Genomic DNA, 14,646 nt, shown 5'->3' with positions numbered 1-14,646 from the left:
TATTTTTGAAAGCTATTTCTCATCAACTATTGTCTAAACCAAAGAATTTTCTTCAAAGAGGCATGCTATGAGCTAATAGCGTTTGAGTGTGAGAGCGTTTCATTGAAGTGAAGTGAACTATTTGTCAGGTATGGTGACCCATACCCGAAATGTGACCTCTGCATTTAACCCATCCAGAGAGTAGTGAACACGCACAGCAAGAGGTGAACACACGTACACCAGGAGCAGTGGGCAGCTATCACTGCACCTCCCGGGGAGCAAGTAGGGGTAAGGTGCCTTGCAGAAGGGCACTTCAGTCGTTACCCACCGGCCCTGAGGATCGACCTGGCAACCTTTTGGTCACAAGCCCGACTACCTAACCATTAGGCCACAAATGCCCCATTGGTTGAATGAACTGAATGAATACGCGTACGTAACGAGTCATTTGAGTCAAATGGGATTGAATGAACTGTAACATGTCATTGTTATCTTTCGGAATTTATAGAATTTAACAGATTATTTTTTTATTTATTCAAAGTTATATTTATGAAGCTTACTAAGTCTATAAATACTCGTAACTTTGATATTTTTTTTTTACTGTGTTTTTGTATGAAGGACATTGAGTTTCATATCTTAAATTTGTATTTTTATACATTTTATTTATCATAACTTTAATATATTTTGATGTTCTTCTGTTCTGTTGTGACAATAAAACAAAAAAGTTTATTTTTAAACTGATTCATCCTTTCATTTTTGTGAGGACTCATAAATAACTACAAATAACTAATTTAAGGATTTTTTTTATCTGTTTATGTTTTGTTACGTGTTTCTGGAACTTCTTTTTTAAATATATATAACGGCCGATATATCGGAAAATCTGATTTTTAAATCACCAAATATTTGTATCGGTATCGGGCTTAAAAATCCTTTATCGCTCGGGCTCGATCACAAATTTAACATTACTCAGTTATGCTGAGAGAGTGTGTACGTTACTTACAGGTTAACTCTTAACAGTCGCCACATCATAATAATGTACGCATGCTCTGGTCCAGATAGTAAAGTGATACTGCCATGCGGGAGAGTGTGATAATGGCACTATGAAAAAGGCCCGATGCACAGCCCGCATTTTAATATATGATAAAAAATAAGGGAGTTCAACTGTTCAAATTTTCTTGATGGCTCATTCTCTACAAGTTTTGACTGTTGATTCCCATTTTACCACATGCTGTGCCCTATTATCCCATTTATATATGGAGCCAATGATAAAATTACTTACATAGCTATTTTGTTCCCTGTTTTCCAGATTTATACCGGTTTTCCGTTACATGGCGGTATTTTTTTCCACATTTTCTACTGATTGAGAGAGGAAATAGTGCTGCATATTGACTTAAAATGCCCTACTGCAGGGCTCTAGAGTGCGACTTATTTGGTCGCAAATGCAACCTTATTTCTCAAAGGTGCGACTAAAAATAATCGCCGTTCGAGGGAGAAAAAAGTCTCAGCAACTCTGAAAGTCTCTCTGTGGTTCAACAACAGACACACATTAGGCCCATATCATGGTCTAAACCAATCAGAGATAGTGAAGGGCGGACCCCCCTCTGATTGGCCGTGGTCCAGATATTCCTGCAAGTGTGTGTACCAGAGGTAGCGTTAACCGAAAATTCTCTGTCATTGACAGACTTTTTTACCAGTGACTGAAAAATCGGAAGGCTGTCCGTCATTTTGGCGGATTACAATGAGGGGAATTTGTAAAATTCGGGAAAGACAGTTCTCCTATCAAAGTTAACCACATAGCATGAAGAATGAAGGAGTATCACCGCACATTTCCCGCCAGTCCTGTGTAAACTACGGCATGCAAAGTTTTGTTATACAATATTTTTGTGACATGACAGAGCTCCCAGTCTGCAGCACCGGGTGTTACCCCGGCTCCACTGCTCATGCGAGATGGACCTTGATTTCAAAACATACAAGGGATGATCAAACACACTAGCACATAATAAACAACGCAAAACTTGATTCACTGCTTTTTAGTAGGGATGGGTATCGTTAAGGTTTTAACGGTATTACTACTTTTATCGATACCACTTATCGATCCGGTACTTTAACGGTACTCTTATCGGTACTTTTTGTTGTGTTTTTTTATAAAAGACAAAACTAAAGCTGGAGTTGTTTTCACTATTTAAAACATTCTTTACTGACCAAACATATCTTAATGCAGGTAAAGATGACTGATACCCGCCTATTATTCATAGAGAATTAAAATAAAGTGGATGTGGGCCTAAGTTTGTTTGTGTTTTTTGTTGTTGTTTAATAATAACCATAATTGGACCAGATGCTGGAGTGGATTGGTTCACTGTAACAGCAGGTTTACATTCACATTAATACAGTTAACTCTGTTTGGGCTTAAAAGTTATACAGGTTTGGAACCTCTTGCAATGTACACTGACAAAAAAAGTTTATGTATTTCATCACTACAAATTAATTTTTAGGTAAGCTCTGCTTTATAATTTCTTAAGCATAATTTATTATTATTCATCCATTTTAAATGCAGTACTGTGAAAGCATTTTTAATTAGGCTACTACAGAAAAAAATACTCTAAAGATTTATATGTAGGCTATTTTTTAATGTGATGTGTGTTTATTTATAAAATTATTACATACTAATTTAAAGAAACCTTATGCAATGTTTATGTCGGTGTTATTTAGGAAGACTGCTTGGCTAGTATAAGTACCTGAGGACGTGGATGATGAACTAGTAGCTAGGAAGTCGAAAACTTTGCATTTCTCTGTCTGCACATAATGCACTTTTGAAAGATGTTTTGCCAGATTGCTTGTGTTTCTGCTCTTACAAGCAAAAATCTTGTTTCACTTGTTGCAATGAGCATTGTCTGCATCCACTCGACTGAAATGTAACCATACTTTAGACCGTTTGATTCTCTCCGCCATCGTCACTCTATTAAGCGTGAGCTTTGGTTTTGTATGCTTGCAAGCTCTCGTGTTGTGTGCGCACGAGCTCTGTGTAGTGTGGGACAGACGGACATTTCGCGTACGAGATTGCGAATAACGAAAACGCAGGTAAATGTCTTTAATATTATCGCAAATTAGAAATGGTTGGTCAGTTAAAATATGCTAGATAACGTTTATTTAGCAATAATAAATAGGAAATGTTTTTCTTAATTTCTCTAGTACCGACAGCAGAACCGTTAATGTCAGAGCTTATCGATTCTTCGGTCTTTTATAACTAAGCCCCGGGACCGATTAAGTACCGGGTTTCGGTATCCATCCCTACAAGTACGTGATGACAGAATTTTTATTTTTGGGGTGAACTCCTTTAATAATATACCACTTTATATTATATTTATTTCATATTTGTTAGTTTTTTATTAATTGTAATAAAATAATCTACTCTACACAGACTCTGTTGTTGTTGATTATTTGTGTAAGTCTACCGGTAGTTAAGTTTAGGCCACATGGGGTTTGTCAATTGCCACTGAAATTAATTTTACTGGTGCACTACATCAATTTTTCAAGTTGTCTATAGTAAATCTACATATAATGTAATATGTATTTTATAAGACTGTTCAATAATGTACTCCAATAAAACAATTTACTTTTGTAGTGTTTCTAGTATTCTTCCCTCATAAATGCAATTATTTTATGTGCTGTTTACATCTTGTTGTAGCACTCTTGAATTGGAAATTTTAAAATCTGACATTCTTTTCTTCCCCAGGAAGCTCTTTATGAGAAATTTAAAGGATACGCAAGAAGCATTGGCCTAAGGAATTACCTTCAGGTACCTTATTCTAAATGAACTGCCAATGCAAAACATGCAGATTTGCATCAACAAAACGTTTGAACCTCCTAAAACACTACAGATTGCAACATGGGCATTTTTGTTTTAACCAGTTATAGTATTTTGAGCACCTGGGTGGTCACTTTAAAAAACATGAAACTGTGACCTTTGTTTTTAAAGTCTGTGACTATAGATCAAATATTTACACAACAAAACCTTAAAACGTAAGCTTATGGAATGCACTCTAAAAAATATTCCAGTAGCTAAGTAAATTTCACAAAAATAAACAGCTATATTAATTTATTAAAATCTTTTAAAATCATTTAAGTGTTTTTTTAGTAGGACATATTTAAAAAAATCCATAAAAAATCCAACAGTTATTTTTCTAAAATGAACATATGTTATTTAAGTTTTTTTAATGAAAAAAATTAGTATTTAAATAACAAATTATATTTTTAATATACCAATAATATTTAGGTGAAACAAGTATGTAAGTAACAATTAGTCTGCTAACGTTAATTATACGTATGTTTGTAGTACTTTATCAAATAGTTTAATATTATTTGAAAAATCCACTTCGCGGCTAAGCGGGAGCAAGCTGAAAGGTCTCTCTTGAAAATCCTGGTAAGTTACGTAAATCAGCTAATACTGCATATTTTAGTAAAACTATAATCAAAAGATAAATAAACTGTGACCTTATGTTCGTGTATAAGTTACACAGTAGTGTTACTTTAGTTTTCACAATGTTGTCACAGCCGTGTGTATTGTAAGCTACCAGTCACTATTTTTTTTAATGGGTAACTAGGTACTCTTTGAATCACCTTGTATTTATTATTTCAACTGACAAAAGTTAATAAGGGATATTTGAATGTATAACGTCCTGTGGAACATTAATCATGGTCTAACAACTAGACGTGGGTCTCATCAGCTCATCAACTGTATAGGCTGACATTACATAACAGGGCCTGTTTGATATTTGTGTGATTTCCTGGACTCCGAGAATAAGTGGCGTTGTGGAGTTTTCATCATGTGCGTCTCACACTTTATGGGGATGCGAACACACAAATGCCGATATTTTCAAAACCGCAGTGTTTTCTACACTGTTTGACAATTCCTCCACACGCAAACGCAGTACCCGTCCACTGAAACCGAACCTTTCTTAAACTGCCAGAACATTGTGAACAAAATGTAAATATCCTCAATACACAGTAAAATCATCATAAGAAAGTCTTAATATGAGCCCCTCATTCTGCTTGAACACTATGAACAATAATACATATGCTTTTCATACAAAAGGATATGGACCTTTTCTGTTGGTCCAAATTAATTCAGTTATAATTTGGTCTGGTGTATTCAGAGTTTAAACAGTCTCTTTACTTAGCTCTTAAAGCTTCTCTGTAGGGTCTGCCTCTTTTTAAATGATGTTTAGAAACCCAGACCACTGCTCTTGCAGTTAAATGCATAGACGGGTAGTATTTTAAACTTTTCTAACACATTTACACATATTTACATTTCTGTACAAATTTAAACACATTTAAAACTGTTCCACAGAATTCTGCAGATTTTCCAAAATTTAAGCACAGAATTAACAAAAACGTATACAGATTCCGTATGAACCTGGTATTGAGTAATGTAATATCCCATTGAAATGAAAATAAAAATGCATATCATCATTTCTGTGAGTTAAGTCTAATAATTACATTGCAGGGTGATTTAAGGTGTGCCCCTAAATTTTATTTTTTGATTCTGTAGTGAGTCAGGGTCCTTACTGCCCTATCCAATGCCCAAATTCATGTACCTGGAATTCTGATTCACAACCTAGGGAGTAGATTGAGATGCAGCCGTTGTGGAGTAGATAGTCATCTTATAATATAGGTTAATTCCAGGGCTAACTTACTTCATTTTCTTATGAATTTTAATTGTATTAATTGATCTTCTGTTTTACAGAGTGGAGTCTCCATTGACTGAAAACATGAAGTTGTCATTCGATGCCTCATTGACTATCTGGGAGAAGATGCATTTGGCTTAATTAAGGAATTTGAGGTTAGTGCAGTAGTTTTCAGTAATTTCTTTTTACATTGTTTGTTTTGAAGTTTAAACTCTGAATATTTAGAGAGTAGAAGCTGATAAGTTGCAAGAGTCTTGAATTGCAAATCAGAACTATGCAATGATGTCACGAATATGTTACTGTGTGACATCATGTAGCGCCACAGTACCAAAAAATCCTAGCCGAAACAATATATTCGTTTTAAGCCGTTGTTATCTACCAATATCAAACCTTGGAATCTCACAATTGGCTAATCAGAATCAAGTATTCCAGAGAGCAGTGTAATACACTGCAATACTGTGTCATTGTAGTTATCTTAGAAAGCAGGTACAGTGTTGTCATATTATCGTTTTGTTTATAAATGTTCTGAAATAAGGAAGTTCGATGATGTACTATTTTTATTGTTGTTTCATTAAAAATAATAATGAACAACAAGCTAGTGGTTTTTGATACTCTTTTGATTAGTCTTGTTTATTTACAAAAAAATATATAATCGAATTTGTCGTGATACTTTTTTATAATTTAGTGTTTCATTAAGAAAAATAAAGTTTTTTTTAATCCTTTTTTTAGGTAAAAAATGTTTTAATGTTATACAGCATTGAAGCTCAATGTTGGTCTCTTCGTTTGTCATGGGTTTTTTGTTAAAACTGCATTTCCCAATGAGAACAAGAAAATTGCTGTTAACTGTTGTAACACTTTCCCCAGTAAACTTTAGATTTCACCTGTAATATGCTTTGTACCACCCTAAAGGGAGGCTATGTTTTTGTGTATTTGTCACTGTCTTGTAACATTCGGGCTGAAAGTTAGGGTGAAGTCTAACCAGCAATCTTTACAATGTGTCTACAGGACTCTGCTGATCATACCATCATTGTGTAAGAGGAGTTGGCAGAGAAGGCTATTAAAATCTACATCCTGCAGAGCAATGGGGCGGTCACCCATGTAGGAAAAGTGATTGAGGGCATCACTGTCCTCAAAAATTTTGCCAATCTCATCAGAGCTTGCTGCTATCTTTTGGGTCTCACTTACTCGCTGGATCTGAGATATCCCAAGACTCACAGATACTCATTTGAAGTGTTCCAAAAACTTCTTCTTGAACTGGATCCAGCAAAAATGTCTTTTAAGGTTCAGAGACTAAAAAACCAGCTGCTTGGATAGACTATTCAAGATCATCCCACAAAATGGGTACCCGATTGAAAGTATTCTTATTGATTGTCTCCAAGTGATAGTTATTGATCATGAACAGCTCTACTATTCAAGATCATCGCAAAGAATGGGTATTCCTGTTGAAATGTTTTTAGATTGATTGTCTTCAAGGGATAGTTTGCTCACAAATTATGTTTTCATAAAACACTCACCCTTAAATTGTTCCAAACCTGAACATGTTTCCTCTGTTGAACACAAAGGAGGATATATTGAAGAATGTTGGTAACATTCTGATATTTGATGAACACCATTTAGTTTACATAGTTTTATTTTATTACCGTGGAAGTCAATAGGCCCAACCGTCTGTTTACCAACATTCTATAAATATCTTCCTTGCACCTTAACAGAAAAAAACAATTATACAGGTTTGGAACAACTTGAGGATGAGTACATGATGACAACATTTTCATTTTTGGTTGAACTATCCCTTTAATGTTGAATCTAATGTGGCAGTTACAATTGCATTTATTAATTTATTGCTTTGAAGGTGGGTGATATGGTTGGTATTCACCAGTAAGGTTCAGTCTTTAAGGCTATTTTACATGCAAAATACTTCAATGTTATGATGATTTTTAGAAAGATTTCACATTGTCAAATGTTTAATTAACAAATACATTTTTTAATTTAAATAATCTGTGCACAGGTGCTTTCTTTATAACTTGGTTTTATTATTAATTGTAAAGTACTCTTGGAGTAAAGGGTAAATACAATGTAAACAAGTAAATGCAACATTTTGATAATTGATAATCCAATATTACATTAAATGCACATTTAGTAAATAGTGAAAAATTTAACAAAAAATTGCTATATTTTCAATTATATCTACTACTTTTGGCGAAACAATTTACAGTAAAACAATTAGTACATTTTATAGCTGCAAAATCAATGAAATTTACTGAGAGTAAAACAGAGTAAATGCAAGAAAAAAAATCTGTAGATCTGAATAAATCTACTCGATTTTATTTGTCATATAAAATAATTAATTTATTCAGATATCACAAATAAAATAAAGTAGATCTACTCGATTTTATTTGTCGTAAATATAAATGGAGTTACTCAGCTTTACTTAATGTTTTTAATTTGATTTACTCAATATGAACAGTATATATATATAATTGAATTCACAGCTTTAAAATTTAGGGCTGCAACTAACGATTATTTTAATAATCGATTAATCTGTAAATTATTTGTTCGATTAATCGATGAATCGGATAAAAACCAAAAAACCAAGAAAAGCATTAATTTCCAACCTCTTATACAAAAACAGAACTGCACAAGTGTGAAGAAGTGCACAAACATTTGCTCCTTGAACCTCCATGAGCTGTTATAATAATATCAAAATTCAAATCAGAAAATTGAACAGGATTTCTCACAAACTCTCACACTGACACACACACACTCACACTCCTGTTGTCAGTCCAAATATCAAAAAAATCTTAAATCAAGAAACATTTACTAGACACATGAAATAGCATAAGAAATGATGTCTTGCTTTCTGAAAAAACACCTCAAAATTAAGTGATTGTTTGCTTAAAACAAGCAAAATGATCTTCTAATGGGGTAAGAAAAATAATATTAAAGAAATATAATCTCAAACAGAAGTTTTAAGCATCACTTAATTTTCTCATGCCATTTTTCTTTTCTAGTAATCTTGATTTAAGAATTTTTAGATATTTGGACTGGAAACGAGACAAAATTACTAAGTAAGAAAAGATTGTTTTGCAGTGTAGCTATACATGACAACAGATTGAAAAATGAATGGTCCAAAAAAGGATGTTACCACCCCTGCATTACTACTGTTAGTAGCGAGCTAACGCTAACTTGTCATGCTTGTCAAGCTGGATAACGAGTGAACATCCGCACCAGTGACATTACGTTTTTCACTTCAAAACGGAACAAAAGTAGGATTCTGTAGTGACTTAACCTGCTCTTGAACTCCCTTCCTCCTCATCAAAGAACCCAACATGTTTCCGTTTCAGGTGCTGGATCATTACTGTGGTGCTCCCGTGTCATGCCATGTCGTTTTTGCATATATTGCAATTAACACACTTTTTCATTTTATTAAGTTTGAAATGCTCCCACACCTTGGATGACTTGGTTCGCGTTGATTTCTCTGCCTCCGCCATGTATCTTTTCTCTAACTCCGCTGGTTTATTTTATTTTTGCTCCGCCCTGTTTATGATGCGCCAAACTCTAGCATCAGTGCGCTAGAGAGACCGAGTCTGTTCACTCCGCTCCGCGCTCAAATAAAGTTTTTTATTTTTTTAATAATCAAACGTCTCCGCGTCGCGCGACACAACGAATCGATAATGAAATTCGTTGCCAAATCTTTGAGTAATCGATTTTTATCGATTTTATCGATTCGTTGTTGCAGCCCTAAAATTTTGTTTCACCCAAATGAAATTAGTAAATCGCAGTAAAACATTTTAGAGTGTAAGCTTTTTTATTGTAAATTTGCTTTAGCCAACAAAGCCATTTTTGGATGGAAAATGTTCAAGAAATAATCAATACAAATGATCTCAATTGAAATTGATGTTGAGAATAAGAATATTGCTTTGAATGAATATTTTGACATCCAGCGAAAACTATTTATATTTTATTTAAATGAGTTTGCAATAGTTCTGTGTCACTTGAATTTGAATGTAGAAGGGCTCTTTTGTACTTGCATTAGTTAGCGTTTAATATTTAAAAAAATGAAATGCATGTTTGTGTCCTTATAGCACTCTATCATAATGCATTGGATAACAGTTGCTTTTTGTTTGATAGGACAAAATGTTATAGTTGTATGTATAGGAAATGTTTTTAATGTATATTCTGACATCCAGTAAAGACATTAGTTTTTAAATAGAACATTTTCATGAATTTGTAGTGTGAACAATAGTTATAATTCAACTTGAATGTAGAAGGGCTCTTTTGTACTTGCATTAGTGTTAAATGTTAAAAAAAATGAAATGTTTGTGTCAGCAGTCCATGTTTATTTTGAAATGTAAGATTTTCAAGGAGTAATTTGTAAAAGTGAAGTGGTATGTTATTAGAAATTGAATGAAAGAGGATTTCAGTGTTTAAAAGTGTTTTTCAGTGTAAATTGAATTTGTTTATTGCCATCTCCTACTGAGTAACATTTAATTATTTATATTGGCAATATATTCCTAATAATAATTAGTAGGGCTGCAACTAACGATTATTTTAATAATCGATTAATCTATTGATTATTTTTTCAATTAATCGATGAATCGGATAAAAAACAAAAACAAGAAAAGCATTCATTTTCAACCCTTTATTCAAAACAGAACTAAAATCTTCCGAAAGTGCACAAACATGTTGCTCCTTGATCATCCCTGAGCTGGTATAATAATAATAATAATAAATATAAACATAAAATAATAGTGTTGACTAACACAAAAAACAAACACATGTTTGCCAATTTTTTTTTTTAAATAAACTGCCACCTGAGCTGCTAGAACAATTAATAATTTATAAAAAATAAAGAACAATTCAAATCAGAAAATTAAGCAGGATTTGTTTGAATGTCAGAACTTGTTCTCTAAACTACACTGCAGACGCACAAATTAGAAGATGAACAAACTCTCACAGGACAGTTTTGTCCTGTTGTCAGTCCATATATCTTAACCTTAAATCAAGATACATTTACTAGACACATGAAATAGCATAAGAAATGATGTATTGTTTTCTGAAAAAAAACCCTCAAAATTAAGTGATTGTTTGCTTAAAACAAGCAAGATTATTTGCCAATGGGGTAGGAAAAATAATCTTAATGAGATATAATCTCAAACAGAAATTTTAAGCATCACCTAATTTTCTCATGCCATTTTTCTTGTCAAGTAATCTTGAATTAAGATTTTTTTAGATATTTGGACTGGAAACGAGACAAAATTACTAAGTAAGAAACGCTTTTTTCGAATAAAAACGTGTCTTTAGTCTTGCAATGCAAAGTGCAAAGTAACTATACCACCCCTGCTTTACTTCTGTTATTAACAAGCTAATGCTAACTTGTCATGCTTGTCAAGCTGGATAACCAGTAAACATCCGCACCAGGGACATTACGTTCCTCACTTCAAAACCCAACAAAAGTAGGATTCTGTAGTGACTTAACCTGCTGTTGAACTCCCTTCCTCCTCATCAAAGACTCAAACATATTTGCGTTTCAGGTGCCTCGTGCCATGCTATGTCGCTTTAGCATATTTTGCAGTTAACACAGTTTTTCTGTTTATTTAGTGTGAAATGCTCACGCAGATTGGATGACTTTGGTCGCGCTGATTTCTCTGCCTCCGTCATGTATCTTTCCTCCGCTTGTTTATTTTATTTTTGCTCCGCCCTGTCTATGAGGCGCCGAACTCTGCTAGCATCAGTGCGCGAGAGAGACAGAGTGTGTTCGCTCCGCTCCGCGCTCAAATAAAGTTTTTTTATTATAATCAAGCGTTTCCGCGTCGCGCGACAACGAATCGATTATGAAATTCGTTGCCAACTCTTTTAGTAATCGATTTTTATCAATTTAATCGATTCGTTGTTGCAGCCCTAATAATTAGGTAGATGAGCAATACCTGCTGTCAAAGGGTAAACATTACCCAATTTTATTAAGTAATTACTTGTATAATATATTAGGTAAAATTTATCCAATTTAATTTAGTTTGTTATAACTTATAAATTTAGGTGCTCTTTACTCAAAAATATGGGGTAGAATATACGCCTTTAAAGTGAGTGCAAATTGTAATCTGAATTTTATGGAGTAGATTTTATATGTTGTTTTTACAGTATACGTTGGAAAATGCGTGTCCTGCAGTCAGACAGAGAAAGGTGAATAGACTACGGCCGTCAGTTAAACAGAGTGGATACAGCCGCGGATGATGAGAGAATATAATACATTGTTTGTCATGTGCATAGTGTCTGGACTTTTGTTCATCCCTTGTATGTTTTGTGATCGCGGTCCGGCTCGCAGGAGCAGCAGAGCGGAGAAAACTCCCGGTGCTGCAGACTGGGAGCTCTGTCATCTCACGAAAACATTGTATAAAAAAATGTTGCATGCCATAGTTTACACAGGACTGGCGGAAAGTGCATTGATACTCCTTCATTCTTCATGTTATGTGGTTTACTTTGATAGGTGAACTGTCTTTCCCGCGTCCCAGCGCGACATCCGACGGGTTTTCCCAGATCGCATCACATATGTCTAGTCAGTAACAATGACAGGTGAAAACACGCAGGTCGCTTCACGACCATATCATGAAGGGAAACGGGGATTTACAAATTACCCTCATTGAAATTCGCCAAAATGACGGACGGCCTTCAGTTTTCCCTTCACTGGTAAAAAAAATCAGATAATGACTATCACTATCTCTGATTGGCTTAGACCTCGATATGGGCCTAACGTGTGTCTGTTGTTGAATCACAGGGAGACTTTCAGAGTTGCAGAGTTTTTTCTCCCTCGAACGGCAGGTCGCACCCGTGCGACCTATGATTAATTTTAGTCGCACCATTGAGAAATAAGGTCGCATTTGTGACCAAATTGGTCGCACTCTAGAGCCATGATTTAATTTTTACTACATTTGTTCCAATAAAACAAAAAAGATAATTGACTCAGCAAACTAAACACACAATATGTGGGCAGCAAGTTGGAATTTGGTAGGATATGAAAATACAACTTAAATCTTTAATACATTCTTTTTATCGGTTATAAATTATGAACAGTTCTTCCCTTGTTTTCTGCAATGTGTTTTTAAAGGAACCTTCCACTTTTTTGGAAATGTGCTCATTTTCCAACTCCCCAAGAGTTAATAAGTTGAGTTTTACCGTTTAGGAATGTATTCTTCCAATCTCCGGGTCTGACAATATCACTTTAAGCTACGCTTAGCATAAATCATTGAATCCAATAAGACAAATAGCATCGTGTTCAAAAATGACCAAAGAGTTTCAAGAACTATATATGAACTATTTGATTATGAACTATACTCCTATTCCGGCCTAATAATCAAAGAAGTTTGCTGCCATAACATGGCCGGCAGTTCAGTTCCTGATCAAATCGGCATAGAAAATCGCAACTTTTAATTTTCCGCCTGTTTTAGTACACGATATAACTACAGAAGAGTCTAGTTTAAATAGGGTTACTCTTTAGTCATTTTTGAACGTGATGCTACTGGTCTATTTGGATTCGATGATCTATGCTAAGCTATGCTAAAAGTGCTATTGCCAGACCCGGAGATCGGCAGAATACATTCCTAAATGGAAAATTCAACTTATTAACTTTTGGGGAGTTGAAAAATTTGCATATTTCAGAAAAAAGTGGAATGTTCCTTGGAGAACACATGAAGAACAAATCTCTATCTATACTTTAATGAAAATTAGATGTGATACACAGGTGAACAGAGGGTAGAGTGCTGAACAAGACAAGACACCTGCGGTTAACAGCCCAATATTTAAAAGCACTGCCTCTAGTAAGCTTAATTGAACTAGCTGACAAATCATCTTCTTTCTGAAGTGAAAATAAATGTAATAGGTCTCAATTTTTGGTGATGATTTAGTTCATCTTTCTCCAGATCACACATACTAGCCTGCGACATAACCAATACAATTTTGGAAGCACCTTTAAAATCTAAAGGTCTAAATTAATAATATGAGATATACAGTGTTAAAGCACAGTGCATGACATGCCAAATAAATGCTGATATAATCAACGAACTTGCATCAAACCCAAACCAATCTTTACTGATAAAGCCACGGACAAAGATCATTTAAACAGCTGTCAGACAAGTTTGTCAGTCCGTACGAGGTACATCAATTTACACAAGATGTGATGTGTGGCATTTCTGCACAATTTTTAACATACAGATATCTTATACCCAGATCACAGTGTGCATGAATGGCTAATGCATGTAGCAGCTGGGTGTGCGGGAAACAGCTGATGCCATTGACAGGCGACTGCACAGCCCCGTGTTACCGTTTAGAATGGCGATTTTCTCACGATTTACAAATAGTTGGAAACATTTGAGATATTTTAAGTACACAGCTGAACAAAATATATAACACTAGCTTAGTGTTTTTTTGGAAATTTTACTGCACCTTTAAAGGGATAGTCATTTATTCACATTTTTGTCATTTAAAACTGGCATGACTTTCTTCCAAAGAACACAAAAAAACGGATATTTTGGAGAATGTTGGTAACCATTCACTTACCAACATTCTTCAAAATAAATTATTTTGTTTTGTGCAGCCCAGGCAATTATAACATGAAAATAGATGTAGAAAATTTGTTTCAATTAGTACAGCAGGTTTCATGCCAGGACGCTGAAATTTGTCACACACCGGTTTTTGTTAGTTTGGTTTTAATGTAAAGACAGCTTCTTAAAGTGAACAAAACTATGTGGTTTTTAAAACTTACTTTTTCTTAAATGATTTAGGACAGTAAAATGGATTTAGGCTACCCACGGTTTCATTATCATGTTAAAAACCCACAATAAAGTACAGTCAGTATTTGACACCAGGTTTCCTGTCATCGTAGTGCAACACAGATCTGGCATCCTATTCTATCACCATGGGCACGACGCTGGATTAACCCTCCAATATAAAATCCCCACCTTGTGACAGCCCCCATTCTAGTCCCTTTCACAACTCG

The 14,646-nt window shown here is 34.5% G+C and overlaps 1 protein-coding gene across 1 annotated transcript in view; it reads right to left on the bottom strand.

The window, feature by feature from the left end:
- akt2 (v-akt murine thymoma viral oncogene homolog 2) overlaps positions 1-14,646 on the bottom strand; it is a 40,097-nt gene that overhangs the window by 24,084 nt on the left and 1,367 nt on the right. The gene's annotated exons all lie outside the window — the stretch shown is intronic.

The sequence above is a fragment of the Triplophysa dalaica genome, chromosome 14, assembly GCF_015846415.1.
Source record: "Triplophysa dalaica isolate WHDGS20190420 chromosome 14, ASM1584641v1, whole genome shotgun sequence".
NCBI lineage: Eukaryota > Metazoa > Chordata > Actinopteri > Cypriniformes > Nemacheilidae > Triplophysa > Triplophysa dalaica.
Note: the sequence above shows the minus strand (reverse complement) of the source record. Positions and strands in the feature narration are given on the sequence as shown.